The 24,929-nt window shown below is 43.9% G+C and overlaps 1 protein-coding gene across 2 annotated transcripts in view; it reads left to right on the forward strand.

The window, feature by feature from the left end:
• Positions 1-4,827: 4,827 nt before the first annotated feature.
• MARCHF8 (membrane associated ring-CH-type finger 8) overlaps positions 4,828-24,929 on the forward strand; it is an 88,982-nt gene continuing 68,880 nt past the window's right edge. For both annotated transcript variants that reach the window (XM_054277258.1, XM_054277259.1), the window contains exon 1: positions 4,828-4,890. The gene's annotated coding sequence lies outside the window, so the exon portion shown is untranslated. The remainder of the gene's footprint in view (positions 4,891-24,929) is intronic.

Genomic DNA, 24,929 nt, shown 5'->3' on the forward strand with positions numbered 1-24,929 from the left:
AATTGAAATTCATTTGGTCCAGTGTTATGAGAAAGAGAGAACGGTGACTCCTGAATATTCAGTATGTTCTGTCTTTGAATCACATCCCCTCTTACTCATCTTTTTTATGGTAGCAATTCACTGTCTTTACTATTTCAGAGTCTTAATTATGCTTGCTGTCCTCTAAATCTCCTCTAATTTTGCATTATACTTTGCCATCTACAGTTCTCTGGTTCCCATTTTCCTGTATTGTGTGTTCAGCTATAAGCTGTTCAAGGCACTGTTACAAAGGAAGCCTCTAAAATTGTGATTAAAACAATACCAGGTGAAATATGCCCAGGGTTCTTCCAAGGAGGTCCCATAGAAATGCTTAGGATTATTAATCTCCATCTAATCTGGACAGAATGCAAACAGCATTTGTATGAGGAGGAGGGCAGGAAAGCGCTGTAGGGGGAACATGTGGCTGAGTTCAGCACAAAAGCTGTGCTGCTGAGGGAGATGCTCTGTGGGGACTGTTAGACTGAACCACACTGCCTATTTTTATACCTGCACCACATCTGCAGGTGTATGGCATGCAATCTGTTAATTGCAGCAGGGAGAGCCAGAGCTGAGTATTGGCTGCTAAGAGATAGGCTTGGAAAATGGCATGCCTCCTCTGCATATTTGGGATAAATGACTTTCTATACATTCCTTAATGGTCCCAGTAACAAATGTGAAAGTGAAGCAAACTGGCCAGATCCTTTTTCCAAATTCTTGTCAGTAGAGGAGAAAGCTTTATTTTTTCTGTCTTTTTCAAAGCAGGGGAAGAACATGGTGAGCCCTAGACCCAGTTGCAGTACCACCTGACTTCTGGAGAAGCATTACTTGTCCCTGAGCTTCACTTTTTTTCTAGTAGTGCATATCCTGCCTCGAATAAGCATTAAATTGACAGGGATACAAAGAAAGGGCCAATGTACTTCCTGCTCTTTTTTCATTTGGATGCTAAATGACAATGACTTGCAGAGCTATAAGCTTAGAGTGCGACACCTTAACGTTATGGATTGGATTTCTCTCAAGCCAGTTCACCCATACCCAGATGACTAGTTTTACCTAGACAAATCACTTTAAAAGGTCAGTTTGTTGTTTTTGCCAGCCTTTAGTTTTGAGGCTCAGAAAGCTTCTACAGAGAACAGTGGTTTTGAGGCCTGGGTTAGGCTTTATTGCTTTGAAAGCTTATCTGCTCTGAGACAGATTCAAAGCTGAATCCAGTCTTTTCAGTCTTCAAAGGCACCCTCACATGGCTGCTGAAGAGTTGCTGAAGTCTGCTGGGGTGTGTTGTCCTAGGCCTGTTTGTCACACACCCTGCCAGATTAAACCTGCTGTGTGTGGGGCTGGCTGCAGCCACTGTCTGCTGCACCCACCGTGCACCTCTCAGCACTGCCCTGCCCTGGCAGAGAGGCTGCAGTTTGCTCTGCAGGCAGGAATGCTCTTTTCTCCTGCTCTTTTCCATGTGAGACCTTAATGGCTCAGGCCACTCTGTCCCTGAGATGGGTTCCACATCATCATAGTGATTTTCAAAGGCCAGATTTTGGTAACATGTATTTGCTATAGTACTGATTTATAGTACTGCATCTGAGGTTGAAGAAAGTTTAATAAATTTCAGGCACTTTGAAAAAAGCATTTGTTAAGATGTCTCCAAAATCATCTTGGTGCTCTGGCAACATTTTTGTTAAAGGTGATTTAACCTTAGAAATCTGGTGCTTTTCTGATAAAAGCTGATTCCTTAATCAGTCAGGAAGGATGTAAACTTTATTTGTATATCCTTTCATCTTTCTACTTGAATTCCCATCAGTTCTGTTCACCTTCCCTAATGACTCCACTTTTGCCTTCTCCTACCAGAATCTGTTTTATTCACCTAGCACAGGAAGGAATGAACCCTTGGCTCACCTTCAGTAAAATGTAAGGTCATTGGAGAACTTTTGGAGAAATACCATTTTATTTTGGCCAGTAATGTGCATACAGGAGAGTGAACAGATGGGAGAACACACAGCTTAGGATATGCAGCTTGAAAGAACTAGAAAACTGAGCTGGCTTGGAGAAAAACTAGATCCAAAACACGGTGGAATTACAAAGTAATCCCTGAAATATTGTGGAGTTGCTATGGAGACATGCAGGTGCTCAGACCAACACTGTAGACTAAAAAGATCATTTATAATTATCTGGGAAAAATGAATTATGCTTTTCCACATAACTACTGTATGTATTGTAATAACTGAGGAGAAAAAAGGACACAGTTATACAACAGTTGTTACTATTCAGGGTTTCTGCCCCATACCCCTTTCCAGGTCTTTGTGCTAAAAGGAGCAAAAGTATTTCTAAAAAAACATAGACTTAGAACCATATGCTAGATCTGTGCTGCTTCTAGAGAGGATTGGAGTCTCCTGGGCATAGAGAAATTTTGCTTTGTCTTTTTAAATAAATTCAATATAATTGTGTTTGTTGTTGATGCCAGGTAAGGCCACGTGTGTGGTCACAGTCCAGATCTCATGTGCAGGGCATTGGGGCAGCTCTCAGTGCAGATCAATCAGTTCTTCAGCTAAGTGTGATGTGCATTTCTAGGCACATATTCTCAAACTATGTTTTTTCTGTAACTCTGAGCTAGAGCTATTCAATTAGCAAAATTGAACTGTTCCGTTCTGTTCCCGTAATTTTTTAAAGCCTTGTATCTTCTACTCAGGTTTCAAACAGCAACACTAGCTGGAAGAATTTAATATTTCCATTTGACTAATGGCCTTTAGCTTAAGCTTGCTCATTCTTTCCTATTTTTGAAATTAGCAGCAAGTTTGAGGGGGAGAACATTTGCAACAGCTTAGGTTTGTATTTTCTACTGAGGGCTGAGAGACATTCAGGATATTCCACAGTAGTGCTTGCCCTTCAGTATTGAGGCTTTAGTCTCAGTTCTGCAGTCCTGTATTCAGGAGGCTGCTGCTGAGACTTTAAGCCAAGAACAACAATGTGTTAAAATACTAGACAATAAAATACTTTCTGGGGAAACAGAGACCATGGAGTAAGAATTGCAAAACACAGGGAAAGCTTAGATCTGCAAAGTGGTTTACTGCGGATTCTTTCATTTCAGGCCTAATCCTTAGTTATTCTACTTTGCCTGGAAAAGCTCTATTTTGTGCAACCATTTTTCTGTATAATATCTACTTCTATTCCAGTGGTGTCTACAGGTCCTTTTCCTAGTCTGGTACACAACACTGAGTGTGAGCTATGCTGTTCCCAAAGTGGAATACATTCCTAACCCGAAAAATGTTTAAATACCCAAACAAATCACACAACAAAATGGATTGAGAGCATGAAGGAAGGAAAAATCCTCCCTTAAGAAATCCCAGTGTCCTCAAGATAAGCCAGCAGTACTGGTTCTCTTTACAAACCTATACTGCCTATCAAGAGGACAGTGGTTATCATCACATATGCATGTTTCCATACCCTGTTTTATGAAGGGATACAATCTAGGTTGCTTGACTTCAATCTACATAGGACTAAACTGGAGTTCTGCACACTCTCCTCTTCCCAGGAAGACACACCATCACACCATACACGCTGGGTGGTGCTTCTCCCACCTTCACTACATGGGGATGCTGGGTACCAACTCACAGTGTAATGAGAGTATTTCAGCCCAGCTTCTCTGTGCTCTGCAAACCTGATGTAACATTTCATTTTTCTGTAGGGAGTGATCTTTGCATGAAAAGGGGTTACCTTACTCATCTTTCGCTTTTTGCACTGTTCTCAGTGGGTACGTGTAATCTCCATGGAGCCCTGTAAATTATTGTGAAAAAGTGCGGATTCAGGAGATGAAAAATTCAACTTAGGTTTAGTGAATGAATTTTCATGTCAAGTCAGGAGGTTTCTTTGTTTTCTCTTTTATTCTTTGAATAATATCTGTTTTCTTGTCCGTGCTTCAGTGACAGAAACTGTTCAGTGAAGATGCCTACTTTCCTGGTTTTTTTCACTTATTCCGAAGTGGGATAGACATCATGTCTGAACACAGAAAACTCTCCCTTGACTTATTCTCATTCACTTTGCTTGTTCCTCCTGTAAATTTCCCCTCGGTATAGTTCACCTATTCCAGCATATCTCAGGAGATATCTTTGGGAAAAAGAGATTAAAGCATCCTGCTTGCATAACAAAAGTGTAAAATGGCAAGAGAGTATGGCACCCAGACATGGGTATGGGGCAAACACGAAGCTTTTCGTTGACGTATTTTTTTTGCTGATAAATCAATAAGTCCAGGTGAGCGAAGAATACAAAACACCTTACGACGATGGCTATTAGCCATCTTCAGGCTTTCAACATCCCTGCATTTTAAAAAGTTAAATGGCACCCTGTGAAGTTAAGATGCTTTATTCTATGTACTAAAGCGCGACCCGTTTTACCCGGAGCCCAGTGACAGCAGCATCCCCGCCTGCGGCTGCGGGAGGCAGGGCTGAGCCCGGGACAGCCGGACCGCACTCGCTCTGTGCCGATTGTCGCCTCCCGGTGCCCGCCGGTCCCGCCCCCGCCCGCCCGCCGCGCAGGTGCCCGGAGCGCGTTCCGGGGCAGCGGGGCCGCAGCGCCGCCAGCCCGAGCGCTCCGGGAGGCTCCAGCGGGCGGCGATCGGGGGCCGGGACAGCCGCGTCCCGCCGCGCCTGCCCGCGCTGCTCCGGGCCATGGCGGCGGGGGCGGGCCGGGGCGGGGCGGAGCGCTGACAGGCAGCCCGGCCGGGGAGCCGCGGTAAACAGGAGCCGGGGAAGAGCCGGGGGAGACCGGCCTCGCAGGAGCCTCCCGGCCCCGCGGCCCGCCGCCCCCTGGCCCCGGGCATGGGCAGCAGCAGCCGCCGCAGCCGGAGGAGGAGCCGCCGGCCCGGGCCCTGTGCGGGGCACCACCGAGGTAGGCTCGGCCGCCGCCCTGGCCGCGGGCAGCCGCCGCTTCCTCCGCGGGGGCCGAGCCGGGTCCGGCGCCCCTCCGGCGCTGCGAGGCCGGGTACCGGGGCCGGGTACCGGGGCCGGGTACCGAGGCCGGGCCCGGGCCGGGCTGGTGCGGGGGCCGCCTGCCCGGGGTCGCTGCCCCGCGGCCGCCGCTCGTCCCGGCCCCGGCGGCAGCCGCTCGCCCGCAGGGTCCGGCAGGTGGGGCGGGCCCGGCCCCGCGGGTCCGTGCGGCGGCCGGGGCTGGGGCACCGCGGGGCGGGCGCGCCGCGTTCAGGGCTGCTCCGCCGGCGGAGCTGGGGAAGCGGCTCCTAATTCCCTGGTAAGAGGCTTTCCCACCTCCGCCGTCTTTGTCTGCACAGCCTCAGCTGCTGCTGCTGGCTCTGGGAGCATTAGTGTTGCTGCACTCGGGGAAACCGAGCGCCGATCAGGGGTGGGAACGGGACCGTGTTTGCTCCAGGTGTCCCGTTAGGAGGAGGACGCGAATTGCGTTCCGTGAGCAGCGTGGAACAGAGATACAAACAGTGCCCAAGGTGTGCTGGTAGCAACGCGTTCGTAAGGAATCGTGAAGTTTCACGGCAGACTAAGGAATAGTCGGAATTCCTTCATGCTTCTTGGAGCTAGTTGGCAGGAAGAGTAATGCTCGAGTTGTTCCAAACTGTAACACTTTAACTTCGCCTCATTTTGGTACGCTGAAAGTGCAAGCAAAGCGAGAATTACAGTGTGCCAATGCCAGATCAGTTGGTCTCAAGCTGCAGTGCAGGAGGGCACGGCTCAGCTCTGCAGTGGGCAAAGGACTGGTCTATTTCCAGGCATCGCGAATCTGTGAAATAACCCAGCAGCATAAACATAGAAAGGACAATTTAGCTAGAGCTTGAGTGGAGGTGGAAGAGATACTGGAAGGAAGATGGGGGTGGGAGAGAGCCGGTCTGACAGTAATGCTTTAGTTGAAGCAGCAGCAGTCTTTATGAATTTGTGCTTCTAAAATTGGTTTGGAGTAGTGTCAGATGAGGCTGAGATTGATCTAGCAATGGTCCTAGTGAAACATTTTCAGAGAAAAGTTTTCTTTGAAAACCACTTTATTTATTAGACCTAAGATATTTTGTTTGAAATCTGTCAACGTTGATCAATTTCTACTGATGCAGAGTTCTGCTAAGCCTGCCTGAGGACCAGGGTTCCTGGAAACATCAATGTTCCTGGGTCGAGGGTATGAATAATACCTGCTGGGGCTGTTTGCGGCTTCTCAGCTGTAGCCCAAACTGTTTGGTGCCAGATTCTCCTCAGAACAACCTTGTAGCTGCTCAGAGAAAGTGAGATTTCATTCTGCTGCGGTTGCTGAAAATGGTAGAGCTGTGGAAGTCTGAACAACTGGCCTTTTGCTGGGAACTTGGTGTGACTTTGTTCTAATGCAAACTTAAGAAATTAACAATTCACTCAATATTTGTTGTTGGGTTTTCTGTTGTTCTTTTGATTTTTTTTTTTACTTGGATTTCAGCTAGTCCTAGCCAGAAGTTCTGCTTATAGAGATAAACTAGTTAAAACGAAGTGATTTTCTGTTTTGGGGTGTCACATTGGAAGAAAAGCTGCATGCTTTTCGTGCCTCAGTGTATGGATATGGGACTAGAATTGCTGGAGATGTTCAGGTGAGGTCTGGTGCTAGAAAATACACCTGTTCCCAGGCTGCTTTTGTGCAGTCTTAGCTGTTCTGAGGATACATTAATTCAGCATGCTGGATGAACTTTCTGTATTTTCAGGATGAGTTTGTTTTGGTTTGGTGTTTTGGGTTGTGGGTTTTTTGTTTGTTTTTTTTTTTTTGTTTGGTTTTTTTTTTTTTTTTTTTTAATTTAAGCTTATTTTGGACAAGCAAGTGTCACATGTTCAAGGGTGAAAGGCCTTCCCAGCTGCTGAGGCTGTCACAGGTACTTTAGGCAATGTACCAAAGTGTCTGACAGACTCATTTCCTCGCTGCTCTTCCAAACACTGACATCAGTGGGGAAGGCAGGGCACTGCTGGAATGTGACAACTTCCAGTAAAAATGCTGCTCAGGGAAGGAGTTGGAGGTGGTTGTTACAAGCCCTGAATTGATCCTGCTGCATAAGAAAAAGCAGTTTCCTGCTATGGATCTTTTCTGCTGTGTACCTCAGTCAGCCCCAGTGGGCCTGCCTGATAGCTAGCTTCAGAAAGTGTGAATAATAGAGTGTGCATGGCTGTCTGCCAGGAAAAAATGAAAACAGGAATGAGATATTTTCTTTTTTTTCCTAATTGTTTTTATTTTGTTTTGCTCTTGTTCTGCCTTTCCACCCTCCCCCCCCCCAAAAAAAAATAAGGAACTCTTGATCCTGTAGAAGTGTTTAACTGGCATTCTTTAAGAGCCAGTAGATGGACCATAAAAAATTAACAGGCATTGAAAGGAGGAACTTCCAGGAACCCTGAACAGCCTTGTTCTTGGACTGTGTCTGTGTGGGGCAGACAAATAGTGACTGTGAAAGCTGTAGAAGGCTATAAGGAATAAAAACTTGAAATATGTGGAAAACTTCCCTTGCAGGGCATAAGGTATTAGAGGGGAAATCTTCCTGGGGGACGAGTTCTCCATTTACTGCTCGTGCCAGCTCTTTCTTGGGAGCATCTAGTGCTGGCTGCTGCAGGAGCTGTGTGAGCCATGTAGATTGCACATCTCATTCACTGTATTAATTTCCATAGTGATACAGAGCTCATGCAGGGTTTGCTGGGACTTCTGTTTTGCTGACTTGTGGAATGACTGCAAAGATCTGGTGGCAGCTCGGTGGAGCACAGCAGAGCTGGCATTACACTTGCTGGGTGGGCTTTGTTCACTGTGAATTTTCACAGCTCCAGATTGCTGAAATGCTCCTCGCTGAGATAGGGTCAGTTTTACTAGTTCTGCTTGGATTTTACTGAAAATGTCCCAAAAGAACTCTTAATTTCTAAACCAGATTATTTTTCACTATTTCCCACAATGTTTTTGTGGAATTTATCAAGGTATCCACATTCATGTGAAGCATTAAAAAAAAAAAAATAATGGATTACATAGTGTTTGTTTATTGATTCTGGGGTAGGTAAATGGACAAGAGCTCTTGGAAGCCTGGTCTTTTTGCAATTAAAGCTATGCTTTAAGAGCTTTGTTACTCTTAAATGTAACTCATCACCAGACAGCCAGACAGTTCACCAACAGCAAGAGCTCTCAGCCATCAGCAGTTTCTAGTGCTTGCAATTTCTTTTCCCCAGGGACTGAGAAGGAAGGCTGGCCTTTATTATATGTTCTGCTGGTTATCCTGTTTGGGCTGATCTAGATCAAAGGTGTTTGTCAATGAGTGTCAAACCTCTCTGTCTTTTGAAATGAGTGCCACTCTGGAGCTCAACATTTGGTACCTGCAGGCGAGGTGGGGGGCTTAGTAGCAAATCTTGAATTTGACCTGGAAGAATGTCGTGGTTGATTGGACTAAAAGATGTTGGAAATTTTAGGTAAAGTACACATATATTACCTATGGGTAATATGTATATATGCCATGGGTGGAAAATAGTGAAAGGTTCTAGAGAGTGTGGCTGAGATTTTCCATAGTTATATGAAATAAAGGCAGCAGATGAGCACTTTATCCCTGGAGACTCATTTAAGGATCCCAGTCGTAAACTTTGCAAAATGTGTGGAAAATGGAATATAAATATTGTATATTTTGGGGGTAGGTAAATCCTGTGTATCAGTTGGGAATGCCTTGATATCTGCCCTTCAGAGGGCATCAGGACAGAATTACATGTTACCAGTCCATTTTGCAGGTGAGGCTGCAGGTGAAGAACAGGACCAGCGTTTCTCCTTGGGAAAACATGCATTGAACTTAAGAACATCCTTTAATAGGTCACTGCTACCTCAGCTAGGACAGGGTTTGTCTCCCAGTTTGGGCTTCAGTAAGATCATGTGTTTATGCACCATCCAGATAAGAGGTTCATTACAAGGAATGAAAATGTTGTCAGCTGTTCTTTCCTGAGCTGGTAGTTTGGCTTCTGTCAAACTCATCCTGTGTCCTTGACACAGGATGAGAAACTTCCCCCTTTGAATCAAAGGGTTAATTGGTTAATAGGGGAAGGTAAGGAAACTAGAAGGTGACAAACCAAAAAAGGAAGAAAAAAAAGAATATGGTTCAAGTTTACTCATAAAGTTGCTCATTTTTTAAAAAGTGTACTAATCCTTTGTGCCTCTCTTTCTCTCAAATGTGCTTTATTTTTAAAAAGCTTTTTGGTTCCTCTTTAGTGTGTGTACTGGGCCTGCAAGGAAGAGTATCTGTAGGGAAAAAAACCCCAATGCTTCTGAATAAATAGCTAGGCTTCCCCTGGGTCTGATCTGTTGATTCTAATGACCAGAATAATTTGTCACTCGGACTTACTTACTGCTAATGACTCTGTGCCGTTGTGCAGCTTGAGGAAGGGAATTGTGCCTCTGTTCTTGTTGCTAGAGTTGAGCTTGAAGTTCTGCTTTCTCATTTCACAAGAAATTCCATGGGCACACCACACCGATGTGTGAGGGTCCACACGTTGCCATGACTCCTAGCACTGAAACTAGAAACTGGCTTCTAGACATGGGATTTAGGTGCATTTTGCCTCTAGAGGACCATTTGAGTACCATTAATTGAAGGAAGCAACAAATTGACTCTGAACAACCTCCCCTATAAATACTGAGGAAGTTTTCAGTCACATCTTCTACTGTAAGCAGTTCCCTTGGCAGTGGACCAGGCCTTCACTGTCCTGGGAGAGGGAAGGTGGTGTCACAGGATTATTGGTGGGAACCCCTCATCTCCAGATTACTGCAGGGTTTTCAAAAGGGATGTCTTTGGTTAATGTCACCCATAAAGGTCTCCTAAAGCATTTCTTTGTTTAAGAGACTCCTTCAGCACCAGTGGGAGCTGTAGGAAGACAAAGCCTTCTCTGCCTATTTATATTTGCTTTCCCTGTCACTGGCTCCTTGTCTCATCCAGGACAGAGGATTAATCTCTCTGATCCCTCTATTTCTAGTTGTAAAAGCACAGTGTGCTGTTGGGGGTGATTCGCTATTATGCCAATCCTTGTTATAATCTCTTGTAACTACGAATGCATCAGTCAGAAGAGAAAGGCTAATGGAAAAATTTGGCATGTTTATGTATTTTTTTCTATGTGCACATAAATATTTATGGTAAGATTGATGGATTAGAGAACAGGAAGTGATGCAATATAGGGCTCTGCCATGGTTTCATAACATGGGCCACATTATAGCAATAAATTCTTGCAAATGACTCTGTCTGACTGTAGTTTTGTCTCCTTGCATATTTTCCATGCCCTCCTTCAGCAAACCACTCTTAAGGGTCTTGCATTTAACAGCATGATGAACTCTGCTACAGTGGATAGAAAGTGAAAGTTGGCAGTGGCTTTTTGGTTCCTCATACACAAGCGTGGTGAAGTCTGGCATACCAGAGGAATGTGAAGAGCGTGAGGTAATAGTTTACCATAGGTGATGACAGAGAAGAAAACACTCATGGGAGCAGTCTGACTCTTTCTGAAGTTGACAGTAGGCTTCGATTTTTCATTCCCTTCTAGTAAGTGACGTGAGTTCCCCTTGCAGTTCTGCATCCAAAATGTCCTTTTAGCTGTGATTATCGTTAGAGCTTTTAGAATAATCATCTTGAGCTTGCCTGCCAAGTCTGAGCTGTAAGTGCCAGGACTAGGGAAGACAGTTGTTGTCAGTGTTTTTTCTCAAGTGCAATCTGTGACCATTGATTTACAATGAAACTGCTTCTATAAAAGGTGTCCATGTGTATGTGTGTGCATGCATATAATCCACAAAAGCAGGTGGGCTGAAGATTTGCTGCTCTTTGACATTGCAAGTGATCTCTAGAGGAAAGGATTTTTTACACCAAGCATGATAAATGCATACTGAACTAAATGCTGTCTTGTTTCAATGAGAAGAAAATATCTGCTTAGCTTTAAAAAGAAGAGGAAGTTCCCTTGCAGCTAAAAAGGTTTTTTTTGTGAGAGACAGGAAATCTGAGTCTTTTTCCTGCTTCTGGCCTGTTTTTCCCATTTCAGTTACTTCACCTTTGCACACCTTAGTTTCCTGTAACTCAGCTGTCATCTGTATCATGATATTTGTAAGGTTCTTGGATTTTTATTTAAATTTTTTAACCTGTTCTCTAAGGGGAAGTGGGTTTATGCAATCACACCGCCAGTAACTTCTGAACCTGTTGGCTAAATGTCACATAATTGCTGGAACTTTAGATGTGGCAGAAAGAATGGAATGTCAATTGCAATGTCACATGTGAGAACTGCAGCCTCGCCCTGTGCTGAAGCCCATGGAGATGGCACTCTCTAAACATAAGCTCGGCCACATGGAGGAGTGGCCCCTGTGAAACCATGCGATACCAAGCACAGGATCTCAGACTGTGCTAATCCTTCTGCTGTGGAATGGCCTTCTTCCACTGCAAGGCCTTCTGAAAGCTTAGGAGAAATGCAAAGTATTGTTACCAAATTAGAGCTGCAGTGATGCATCAGATTCTTCACAAAATTAATGTCTGAAAACTAAGGGGGTGGAGGGAGGAGAGATACCCTTGTAAAATTACATGATTCTTGTCAGGCTGGCTTGATCTTGGGAATTAGCAAAGAACAGTAGCAGGTTTGATTAAAATATGGAAGGGAGTTTTAACTTTGCTTTTGGCATAATAAAGCAGGAGCTAATAAAAACAAGATCAGATTTCAGCCTTTTAAACACATTGATGTTCTTATGCAGTGTTTTCCTATTGAAGCCTTGGAATATCTTCTTTTTTGGGGGCATGAAAACTGTATATTGCCTCTTAGCAGTTCCTTTGTGTGGGGCATGTATGTTGTTTCTGTGATTATTTTGACAGCAATCTTCATCTATTTTGCACCCTTTACCTTAGGGTCAGACCTGACAGGGGAGGATAGCTCGTACTGAGACTGCTCAAGTTGAGTGTTTCTGATGTTGCAGAAGTTCTCACCAATCATTGCAAAATTGCAAGGTTTGAAAGCTCTCTGTGTTGTTCTGTGTGTGCTGCTGCATGCTTTGGCAGGGTATGAAAAGGAGTCCTGCTCTAGTACACCTGCAGAGCTCTGCAGTTCCTGCGACCTTTTAGAGATAAGTATCTTTTTATGTGCCATCCTGGAAGTATAGGAAAACTGCCCTGTGATGTTTTCCAGGGAAAGCATGGAGAACTTGCAACACTGTTGTAATTTCCAAATGGCAAAAAGTTCAAAATTATTATTCTTTGAGCTTTCCTAATCCATCTGATTACTTTCTTAAATGAAATGTGTGGCTTTGTCTCTAGTGAGGCAGTGTGCAAGTGATATATTAGACCTGCAGCTTCAAAGCAGCAGGAGATGGCCCTGCCAGAGCCCTGTGCCTGGTACTAAGCCTGCCTGAGTGCTCCTTGCATTTTACCCCTGCTCAGTAAGGCTGCATTTGTGATGCTGCTAGTGAGGTGTGGAAACATCTCCTCTGTATATTTACATACCAAAGGCAGTAGGGTAAATCTGACATGTGCTTTGCAGTCTTTTGGTGGTGTTTTTCTTTCCAAGATCTCCCATGGTGAGTGTCTGGTGTTCTGGGGACCCTGAAGCACTTGTATCTGCCCCAGACCTAGGCTTTTATTTACTGGTGGTGTTGGTATCAGCTTCTCCAACCACAGGGCAAGGATCCCAGCTCAGTTGCAGTTGAACATGTGTGATTCAAGATACAATTTCTCACTCACTTTCCTTTGTTAGTGATACCCTGGCAAGCATGGCATCATGTGGTCCAGCAGCCTGAGAGCAAAGAATGCAGGATCAGTCCCTTATATAGGGAATTAGATACTTCATGCATTTTATTCTTGGCTGTGATCTTTCATTGTGTCTTGTTAGATATTTGTTATGATTGTTTGCTTTCTGTCTGCTTGAGCTCTACTTGTCAGCTTGGACACATGTTCAGTCTGTCTCATCCATCTTTGCCTGCTGGGAAGTTTTTTAGTTGGCATGTTCTCACTGTGCAGAACTCCAGGTGTTTTGCAGAGACTTGGTAGGGCTGTGAGGCCCTGCAGGCATCGTGCTGCTTGGCTGTGTGCCAGCTGCCTTTTCAAGTCCTCATTAGCTGCTGCATTAAGGCTCTGTGCTCTGTAAGACCTGCCTGGGTTTGGCTTAGCCTGTCTTTGCTGTCTGTGCCTTGCGGGAGGAGGCTGCAGGGATGGTTCTGCTTCAAGGTAGATGCTCTGCTCAAGGAAGGCGTGTTTTCCAGTTGCATCCTGATGCTCTGGTGTTATCTCCCTTTCCACATGACACTACAAAGCATACACTTATCCCTTGTCACACAGTTCACGTTGCTGCTTCTATGAATGAGGGAAGAGAAACTCAGAGAGCTGATGATCCAACCTCTGAGTGATTGCTTTTGAGCTATATCCTGTGTGGCTCATGGACAGGTCTTTGTGGTTGATGTAATCTCACTAATGCATATGAGAGACATCTGAGCCAGGAACTGGGAATTTAATAAGATGATGAAACTGTTGGGTTTCAAGTCTGAAAGTAATTCTTGTCAGCAGGGAATGGGAGTGAAAAGCAACTTGCCTGTACACAGTGCATCCCACCAAGGCCAGTAGCATGGACACACTGCAGCACAGGCCTGCTTTTCTGAGGTGCTGTTTATTCCCCGTGTCCAGCGACCCCTCTGAGTCAAGGACAGTTGGCAAGTTTCTGAGCCAAGCCTTTCTTCTGCAGGCCTCTGTTTCTTCCTCTGTTGTAATGTGCCAAAAAAGAAAAAAAATCACTAGCAGGCTAAGTCATGCTTTAACTTGGTGAGCAATAAAACAGTGTATTTCACTGTCTCTGGGCCTTCTACCACCCCTTCTCGAAAAGATGCCACTCCAGCATGACAGCTTGCAGAGGGATGGGTCACTCCAGCTTGCAAATGCCTTCACCACTGGTGTGTGAAGATGGCTCTGCCTTTCCAGATTTCTTCATCTCCCCTAGCTGTTCTTTCTAGGCTTTGAGGGAGAAACTTGAAGATATTAAGTACTTTCTTGGGTATATGATAGCTGCTTCATCTTTGCTGGTAGATGATGGCTTTTGAAAAGATACTAAATATTGTATTGGAAATTCAAGTGTAAAATGTAGTCTTAGAAAAAGCAGTAACTAATTTGCAACTGAGTGCAGCTCCAGCTCAATCAGACAATTGCTAAAAATAATCTACCTTCTAATTCCACTGGTGATCTCTAATTAGGGAAGTCTTGTAATTCATAACCTGCGTATAGGACAAGATCAGAGACTGAAGTGGTTTTGCCAGTCTGGAAAGAATCATTGTTTGGGGAGGTAATTCTAGGGGGAGACCAGCTGTTCTGACACTGATGGTAGCAACTTTGCTCTTCATTTACGCTGAGCCTTTACCCTAGCTAAATATAGTAGGGTGTAGTTTTTCCAGCAGTGTCTTCTTTTTAGACAGAGAAGATGCCCTCCTTGGTGGGCATCTGCTTCCTAGAGATTTTATTTTTCCTTTAAAAAAACCTCACCTACCTCAGAAAACCCAATCCATGAGCACAGAAAGAACATTATATATATGTTGCATTGTTGTTTCCTGCTTGAAGCTGTTAGTTTGAGCATTTTAAGACACCTATGTCTATTTGCTGAAGAAGCAGCACAGCAAGGAAGAGGGAGCCTTTTCAGCTGAGGTATTTCACATTTCCTTAGATTGGGATCTGATTTAGCCATTTGTGGATTTCATTTCTTAAGTTGACTTCTGTTGTCTGTAATGAGGCAGTGAGAGATCAACTGGCCTTGCTGATATGTGAAACTTATAACAACTGCAGGAAATGTAGGGAATGTGAGCTTGTACCAGATTATTTCTTTGTAAGATAATGGTAATGTTGCCAGGTAATGCCCTTCACTGAATAGCACGTGTCCCTGAAAAACAGGGAGTGAAACTTCCTCTGAGCTCAAGGCTTTGTGCCTCTTCCAGAGAGAGCACAGCCCGTGGGGAAGCACCGTGCCAGGCACAAGGTCACTTGTGACGCCGAGGGGACCGTGCCTGTTCCCAGGCACAGTGCTGCTGCCTGTACAGCCCAGAGGCTGAGGGGAATGAGTGGGTCCTCTAAGGGGAAAGCAGCAGTGTTTTGGTCACTTCAGAAATAGCAGAAGACATCTTTAGTCTTTATATACCTTGTTAACATCTTGATGTGCTGTACAGCCCATGTGTGGGAGCCTGTGCTAAAGATGGGACTATCTGGAATTGAACAAGCCAACTGTTTTTAAGTGAGCAGAAAATGGAGGAGATTTTTGTCTTGACTTTGTAACTTCTGCTGCATTGGGAACAGGAGGTAGTTTTCTTTTTTTCAATTGAGAAAGAAAAAACAAACTTGCATTTGCCATTTAATACGATTAATAGAGAAATACATAGTTATCTCTCCATTAACCTAACTCTATAGATGTTCAAATTATTTGTCTGTAGTTATTTTTCATCTGCTCTTTGGGAGAGCAAATGTCCCTGAATATTATCGTAATTGTAACTACTTAGAGAAGGAAACCAGAAAGTCAGCAGGTATGGGTCCTGGAAGACATGGAGCAGAGTAGGGTGGAGTTCTGTGGGTTTTCCTCTCTGCAGTGAAGGATGCTGTTGATGTGAAATTCAACAGGTTCGATGCTTGCCTTTTCCTCCAGCAGTAGATTTTTCACGAGGACTACTGATATTTTATAAATAAATAAATTTTTTCTTCTAGCTTTCAGTTTCAACAGATACCTGATCAAAACTACTGTTTCTTTCAGGTTTTATCTTCATGAGTGTTTCAGGTTTTACAGTAGTGCTCGTATGCACCAGAGTTGCACTGGCCTCGTTTAGCACATTTGACTCATCTCACCAGCTCCTCTTTAAACTAATTTAAAGCAAAGACCGTGTGCTTGGGGAAAAGACAGAAAAGCCACTTCTAAATGTGATTGGGTTGAAGAATGTGACATGTCAGTTGGCATAAGTGATGTGGCCATGCTCCTGAATTTTATTTTCCTTTTTGGAGAACTTCATATAGCAGCTTCTTTTACTGCCTTGTAGATACGCAACAGCATCTCAGTATCCATTCCATTGTATTGCTCCAGTTATCACCATGTTCCTTCAAAACCACCTTTTGTCCCACAGAATTTTGCTGTCTGCTGGCTTGGGCCTCCCCTCTCCCTTACTAGACGCTTGGAGATTGCTTTGAAACACATGCTGGAGTAAAAACTGGTAATCATTTAAGAGTAGGTCAGAAGGGCACTGCAAGTCAGCCTGTTCTCCAGCAGTAAGGAACAGACCTGTGCAGTTCTGAGTGTTTCTCATCAGTAAGCACCATTTTCCTGTACCTGGGTACTTCACTCTGTTTCAGTGGCTTTCTGCAGTGTCTGTGTTTGGCTGGCAATGAGCAGCTAATGGATGATAGCTGGACTTTACTGCTGTAATTCTGGCGGTAGAAAGCTGTGATGGGTTTGCTTTAATAGGATTCTATACAGGGCTTGCAAGTGCATAGGAGTGGATTGGTGGAGCTTTTTGCTGTTTCTCTAAATGTCTCATAAAATCTCTAAACTTCTAAATGCTTTTAGAAATGAAGGGACTGATACTGGGTGGGACAGAAAGAGTCAGCACTTTATTGCTGAATTGAGAACAGGGACAACGGGTGAGGACGCAACTGCTGGACACTGTTTCCTTGTCTATGCAAGAAGGCAGTGATTTAAAGGAATCCACAGTCACGTATTCATCTCATGACTGCATCCAGTGGCTATTTTAGGTACAGTGGGGATGAATGGCTCTATAGACTGTGGTAAGAATGCCTTGTCTGTGGGTTTCAGTAATGCCAGTCCCTTCGGGTGGCACAGAGCGCTGTTGTGGGGGCAGGACGGTCAGAAGCAGCGCACACGTGCCAGCGGGCTGGTGTGCAGTAACACCCGCGCCAAGGGACGCGCTGCCAGCGTGTGTCCGTGTCGGCTCTGGCACAGCGAGCTGGGCTCTCACTGCTTGTCAGCCATCTGGAAACAGTTGTCTGGCCTTTAAACTACACCAGGGACACTTAAAATATGATAGACACATGCAGACTTTTTAACCACCCAGCAAATCCCATGATAAGGTTGCAGCTGGAAGAGGCTGTCTTGTTCTGGCACTGGAAGGGATTTAGTTCAGTTCACAGACCTGGACTCTCTCCGTGGGCTTTATACAGCCTTACTTTTTAATGATAATGCTATGACACAGAGGTTCTTAAACTATAGGCATAGTTTTCATGTTGAAGCCTATGAGAAATACCGTGTTTGTCTGCCGAGCATCTTTCTCAAATCAAGATCTGGCAATTTGGTGACAGTGCAGACGTGAAACTGAGAGACTGACTCAGATGTGATGGCTGTTATTGCTTGTCTTACTGTAGCGCTTCAGTCTGTGCTGTTGGTTGTGCCAGGTACTGTACATTGCCATGGTAAGGAACAATACCACCCCACAAAAGCTATCTGTGTGGCTGGAACAGCCAGGAAATGGGAAGTGGAAGCACTGTTATCCTTCCATTGCACAGAAGTGGCTAAACCAAAGAACTTCAATGATTTGCCTTCTTGACCCACAGCCAGTGAGCACACCTCTGTGTTGGTGACGCTTGAAATAAAGATGGGCGGCAATGTCAGTGAGGTGTGCACTCTACTCCCCCAGCACGTTGTTCTGCCTGGAGGACAAGTTCTCCTGCACGTCCCAGTATTGGTCCTTCCCACACTGCCTTTTGCACAGGGGATTCCTGGACGTAGCAAATGTACAGAGAAGGTGTCAGAATGGAAAAAGATAGAAATATAAAGCCTTTAAGGAAACATACTATGCCTGAGTATATTCCTGAATAAAAAGTTCTCACTGAAGTCTGTTATACTTTAATGACTCATGGTATTTCTCTGTATTTAACATGTATTTAGAATTTTTAAATCTGGGGGATTGCAAATGATTTCTGGTAGTGAGTTTGGCATCAGAAATCAGGTTACTTTAAAATGTGAGAATTTATGGTTGAAATTCAACTCATCTGTGACATGCAAGTTAGCAGAAGAATTAGGTATACAGGATTTTTGGTACATTGCTCTTTTTACTCTGCATTTGAACTTCTGCAGACTCTGGTTTTAGGCTCTCCAGTTGCTTTGAGCAAGTCCTAAAGAATGTGGTTTGTAGGTGTTTCTTCAGAGTTTAAAGGCTTGTCATAGTGATCCAGAAATCTAGATTTTGTTAACGCTTCCGCAGCAAAAACATGTTGTAACTTGAACCTATAAATAAAGAGTTACCTGACATTTAACTTGTAAATCATTCAAAAGAAATACATTCTTATGTGCATGGCTTTGGAAATTTCTTACTCACTCAAAGACAAAGAAGGAATGATTTCACATTTCTTCAAAACACAGAATCATATAATCAATAGTATATTCTTTTTACTCTGCCTTAAGATGAGTGTTTTGCCTGGTAGCAGTTAAACAGAAGTGAAGAATTTTGATTAGGTGCCTGTTGTTTGTAAATGGCTTTTACAACTGTTTGTCTCTGATGTAAAGAAAAATAAGTGATGTAGCACAGAATTTTCCTAAAAATGCATTGTTGTTATTGCTGTACAATATAGAATGTGAGCAATGTCCTCACTGAACAATGGTGAGATTGTTCTGTTTCATCACTGTCTTGCATTGTAAATATTTATACTGGTTGAGAGACCCAGGCTTTTGTTGTCTTCAATGTAAGTGTATGCATTTTTTAAATATGTAATAATTTTGAAGATAAAAATACAGAGCAATTTTTCCTTGTATTTCAGAACTGATTTAGAGTTTTATGAGCACCAAAACGGTAATAATGAAGAATGGGAAAGGATCATAAATTATCTATAGGTGTTACATTGTATCATGTGGACTTGTGTACTGGACTAGAAATTTACCTGCAAGCAATTGATGCAAATTCCTCTCTCTGGTCTATATGTGTATTAGTATGTCTCTTCTTCCATTGGATTATAATCTTCATTACATTTTCTTTTTAAAAATATCAATTGTCACATGGAGCGCTTTTTTCCCCATAGATTTGGAGTTACTCTGGAGGTCTGGGGTGTTTCCTTGTGCCTGATATCCCTTGCTGTCCTTCTGAGACGTGTCACAGTTTTGTGGGGTTTGGCATTTGCACATGGTAGGGGTGAGGGGAGGGGTTCTGTATTCTGTAGCTGTACTGTGGACCCTTCTGTCTGATTGCAGGATGATCTGCAATTGCAGTCAGCCAGCTGCAGCAGTCTTGGTGAGCCAGTCCCAAAGCTGTGTTCACACTGGAATCCATGTAGGTTACTGCTGTGCATCACTTCTGGACATGCAGTGAAAAGGTAAAGACAGCTCTTCTCAGAAGCTGTAGGAATGAGTATAATACTGTGGCATGTTCTTCTCTGACAATGAGCATTGTAACGAAGCAAGTCTTCATCCATATCTTTTGGAAAAATTTAAAGTTGTGTGATGAAGACATTCTAATTTTTGATCTGCAGGGTGGCTTCAGTGCCAAATTGGAGGGAAGAATGCCTCTTCTGGAGAGAGGCATTCATTTCCCAGGAAGGCAGTCTCTACTCATGCTGGGAGTTGATGGGATCATGGCTAAAAGTGATAAGGCAAGCCCCAGACAGGCTGTGGTGTCATGTCCTTCTTGCACAAAGCTGTAAAGACTCAGTTTGCTGTGAGTGGGATTCATCTGCCAGACTTGCTCTGTTCAGAAGCAAGCTGTCTTTAATGTGAAGGGGTGAGGAGAAATGGTGATTATTGAGGCAAGAGAGTAAATGGCACCCCCGTATGCAAATAGATTTGGGAATTCAGTGGAGCAAGTAGAGGAATTTGCTGGCTGAGAAAACAGGAGTCCTGGCTATTGCTTCTCCCTGGCCTACATCATTAGGACTTTCCAATGTAGAGAATCAAACTCTTGCTTTACTTCTTTTTCTTTTTGCTTGTTGTAGTTTGAGACTGTCCCAGGGATTGTTACTGATGTTATTATGATCTGTTTAATAAAAAATATACAAAGGGAGTTTCTTAAAAATGTCTGTGAACCAGCAGACTGCTGATGCTAAAGAAGTTTTGCATCTGTAGCAGGAGCTTACTGCCCCAGGTGTGTGTGGAGCACCTGGTGTTTTGTTTTTTTCCACAGGACATCAGGATTGATTAGTGATGCTTCTGATGCAGGTAAATTGTTATTAGTAACAGGAGCAGACAAAAGTAATTTGTTTGTTTCTCAGGGGACTGTACTGACTGTACTATTGTGTTATTGTAACAGAGGGAAGTGACATTTGTTTTCCTGAATGCTAACCAAGCTAGTTCATAATTGCATTGATCAGCTGATTTAATTTGAAGGGAACAGTTTTTAAGGAACTTGTTTTTCAGGGTCCAGATGCTGCTCAGCTTCCATTGAAATCATGGGAAGGGGTTGCTAAGAGCTTTGGGACCATTATTTACTGAGACTGTAGTTTAACTGCTTGCTTGTCTAGTTGTATTACTTTCATGAATAATAACTGTATTCTTATTTGGAGAGGACTTAGCCAGAGCTGGCAGATGGCTCTGTTTCTCTGTGGGTTATGTGTAGTCTACACCTGTATATTCCTGTATATTGAGAAATGTTCAAAGGGAAGATGGGGAGCTTGCAGAAGAAACTCTTGTCACCTTTCTAAGTCTTTCTTTTGATTTCAACTACTCAATAACATGATTTAAAAATATATTTGAACTTAATGAAGCTGATTAGCTGGGGGGCACTAGCTGGTGGAGGAAAGGAGGAACTGAGATAATAAAGGGAGAAGTTACAGCTTAAGCTGGTAAACAGTGCAAGATACATAGGCAGACTCAAAGCTGAAAATAGCAATAATTCAGAATTATATCTGCCTGGTCTGAATACAAGGACTCTTTTCAAGGTTAGTACAACATTAGAAGTGAAATGTGAAAGGTACTGCAGGAAAGGAAGTATTAGTTCCTCTCCCTTAAGCTCTGTTGATTAGATTTGTTTGTCAAGTTAACAAATGCATGTGAAGTGCATGAGGCTTGATAACATCTCTTAAATACTGCTGTTAACAAAGTACTGATTAAGCTACAGTAAACTAAACTGAAACGCAGATGCAGGATCCTCTTTTTGAAAATGCACATCTGTCATCTCTAGAAGAGCATTACGTAACATACATTAGTAGGGGAAGAGTCCGAACAAGCTCAAAATGAAATAAATCAGAGCTTCAAACTGGAGCCAACACAAGCTGATAGGATTGAAATATTTGCAAATATGGAAAATGTAGTGTACAGAAAGTAGACATAAGCTATATCCATCTGAAATGTCAAAGTAGCTAGGAAAAGTTATGCACACAGGAATATACTAAAATCACTGGATGAGGGCTTTTGTTACCTTCAGAGCAATGACAAAAACACAAAACCAAAGGAGTTTTTTTTAATGGAGCTTTGAGATTTCACATCAAGACCTCCAGCAGAAAAAGATTCCAAATCTGCATTAAAAGATTGTTTTAGATCTTATTATGAGCAAGTAAGCCAGCTGATGAAGATGTTACACCATCTAGCAGCAAATTTCCTCAGGGAGTTTCAGGCTTTGTGCTGCATAGAGGGGAAGTTTCAGAAGACCAGATTGCATGGCAGCGATCCACAGAGTCTCAGAGCAGAATTTTCAGCCTGCATCTGGAAGGTGCCCTGCAGTTTTACAGACTGATTTATCCCATGGCAGGATTGTCGCAGCAGTGGATGGTACTTCAGTGTCTGTATTATGTGGACATCAGTGATCTGTTGCTTTATTTTTAACCTGTCCACCCTGCTACAGACTGTCAGAGCACTGACATAGGTGATGCTGCTCTCAGCCACTGCTGTGGGCTAGGGCAGTTGAAGAGAAGTTAAGAAACAGACCGGAGCAGACCGGAACAACTCATGGTGAAATTCTTTCCAATTCCCTTCTGTTAGTGACTGTCGTCTTCCCTTTGCCACAGGTTCCAGGGCATATCTTTCATGTATATAAAGACATATTATTTTAATCCAGAGTACCTATTGTACTTTAAACAGAAAAGCAACTGACCTATGTGGCTGGTGTATTTTTCCCCTTCTGAGTAATACAAAGCATCTGTACACACTTACATGCATCCTTGGGATGCATTTCTTTTGGTAAGGCCTGTGTACATTTGCAGCCAGTGCCACTACAGCTCCAGAGCTTCTATTGAAGTTGTCCAGCATACCCTGTGTAGCAGGGGAATATGGTGGGCTTTCTGAAGAATAAATGACCTAAGAGAATCTGCTGTTCAGATAGCATGTTTATAGACTCAGGTAGGTACCAAAGCACAGAAAGGAAATTATTTGTGCTTATTTGCCCCTTTTCAGCTGTGAATCTTTGGCAAAGAGTAGTTTAGCCTTTATTTTGGAACATGTAATGGGCAGAGGGCTGCAGTAGGGGGCAGGTGAGGAAGGACTTCCATCTACATTCTTCCAATGGCACTTGACACCCTAACAACCCAGCAAGATCATTTGGTTCATCTCACATTCTTGCTGTCACTTGGGAAGCTGAGGTCTTGACAGGGTGGATGATTAAAGCAGGAATTCTAAGTGGTTTCCATCTACTTCTGTTATACTGAGCTTTCCTGTTGTTGTCCCTTCTCATTGTTGAGAGATACATCTGGTGCAGGTAGTTCAGATGCAGATTGAGCTCTGGGTGGGAGCCTGAGACAAGAGGCCATGAATTGCCAACCTCTTGGACGTCAAAGGGCATGAAGATGAATAGTGCCAGTGAGGTGGGTGAACGGACACTGGGACACACAGCCGGAGCAGGGGACTCAGGATGAAGAATGAGATTTGTGTGCAGGTAGACTGTGATGGGATAAAATCCCAGGGGGTCCTTATTTGGGGGTGCTCCTCGGAGGCACCAGCTCAGGCTGCTGTGTTACTGCACTGTGAATAAATGGTTTTGTGGAACAAGACATCTGAGACGCTGCCCTGGGAAACCTGGGGACAAACCAGTAAGCAAACGTGGCCAGACTGTGTGAGTGGGGTGTGCAGGGAGTCAAGCAGGGGTTTCATAGGCTCACAGGAGCCTCCTGCTTTGAGGGGCCTTCAGTCCCAGCAGTGAAAGTCTCTGGTGTTGGAAATGCAGCTGCCGGAGTCACGTGAATGGTCAGACTGGAAGGTTTCCTTAACACCAAGTACTTCCTGCTCATAACCCAGAACTAATTTTCTGCTTCTGTCAGATGGACTGTTCAATGGAATGCCCCAGCCACCAGGCCCAAGTCATGTGCATGCTTTTCCTTCCTTTTGTACTTCTCAGCTACCTTGAGAGACTCTGTCCTGTGTTCTCTGAATCTGGCTGGCTGATTTTGCTGCAGCTTTGTGGTTCTAGCAACATAATGAGGACCTAGGTGGTGTGGTTCCAGGTGTCTGCAGGCATTTTTAGTTACTGTTTTGCCTATCCTGCAGAAATCAAAGCTGGACTACCTGAGTGGGTGAAATCTTCAATTCACTGAGCTAAGATCATCTGAGGCGTCTGCAGCCAGGATTGTGACCTCTTTTGTATTTTGAAATGGCATTTGTTTCTGAAGACTCTCTGCAATGGCAGTATGGCTGGAATCCATCTTTTAGGAACCACTGTGGCTATAGATAAGAGCAGCAACTGAGCTTCATGCTGTCCTCTGTCTTGGCATTCCCATGTGCCCCAGCCAGCTTTGCAGGAAGTTACGAACCAAATAAAACACACACAGTGAAGGAGGAAGCTGAGCTCCTGCCTGGCACCTTCTGGGCAAGTGTACTCTGCTGTTGGATGGAGTAATGAGCAATTCTTGTTTTGTGTGGCCTAAACATCTAACTGGAATCCTGAACAAAAGGAACTATCTAGGGGCACTTCTTCCTTTTTGGCAGGCCCCCAATTTGATGTGCTTCAAGTTTGGATCCTTCTTTGCAGGTGCCCAACTCCTCACCTTTGAATCAGGCAGGACATGGATTTAATTTAACTGTGAGATATCCTGTGGAACTTGTCATAACTCGCTTTGTGTTGGCTTTGAGTGGCACTGCTTTTCTGGCATGCCTGTCTGTTTGTACTCGGTACTGCAGATGGTCTGTTCATTCACGTAACTTTATCCTTTAATTAGCCCTGTGGAGTTAAAGTGCTTTGGGTTGATACAGACAGAATTTGAGTTGTGTGCATTATTAGGGACCCAGCAGATTGGGGATGCGACAGGGTGGCATCTGGGTTTAGTTTACAGCTTTCTCTAAGCCACCCTTGAACAAAGGCAGGCTTTATTAGAGCGTCTGCCAGGCTTCTTTACCAGAGGAGAGCTGTTTCACATCATCTTTGAATACACAGTTGGATTATATTCTGCTGTTTGAGCTCTTTCAAAGAATTCTAACACATGCTGTCCTTGAAATACCTGCAAAAAAACTGGTTTGACTTGTTTGCCATCATCAGAGAGGGTTAACTGTGTTTTCCAATAATTTTCCGTGTTCTCTTTATAGTCACAACTTGTCCTTGCCTGCAAGCCCAGAACCCTTTTCGAGGGGAGACACAGAGCAGAACTCCTTCACTTTTGCTCCATTACATATTACCTGGCATATTTTTATTGAAGCTTAATGTTCTCTGGATTTCCTTTCTCTGTGTTTTCTTGGTAAAATACCTTCCCTTCCTGCCTTGTTTATTGTGGTTTGATAATCCCATCTCAGCCCATGTTTATATTCCCCCTGGCTTGGCTCTTTTAGAGGATGTAACTAAGCAGGTGTGGGGAGGATCTGAGGAGATTCTGTGGTTCCTCTTTGTGCTGGGATTCAATAATGCTGGTAAATCTCATGTTTCCATTTGTCCTCCAGTAAGGAAGTGTCTTTGTTGCCAGTTTATGCACACTGATATATTTTACTTTTAAAGTAAGTGATGCCTGAAAGTTACAGAGGCGTTGCCTGTAAAGCTCTCATGCGTGCTTTATGGTGCTGTCTTGGCCTCTCTGGGAGTAGCACAAATCCTGCCCACGTGTCACTAAAGCTCTTGAACTTGGCTGAGCACTCGAACGGGCA

This window comes from Melozone crissalis, unplaced genomic scaffold (assembly GCF_028551555.1).
Source record: "Melozone crissalis strain CALT ecotype California unplaced genomic scaffold, PUWL_Pcris_2 ptg000019l_1, whole genome shotgun sequence".
In the NCBI taxonomy this organism is placed as follows: domain Eukaryota; kingdom Metazoa; phylum Chordata; class Aves; order Passeriformes; family Passerellidae; genus Melozone; species Melozone crissalis.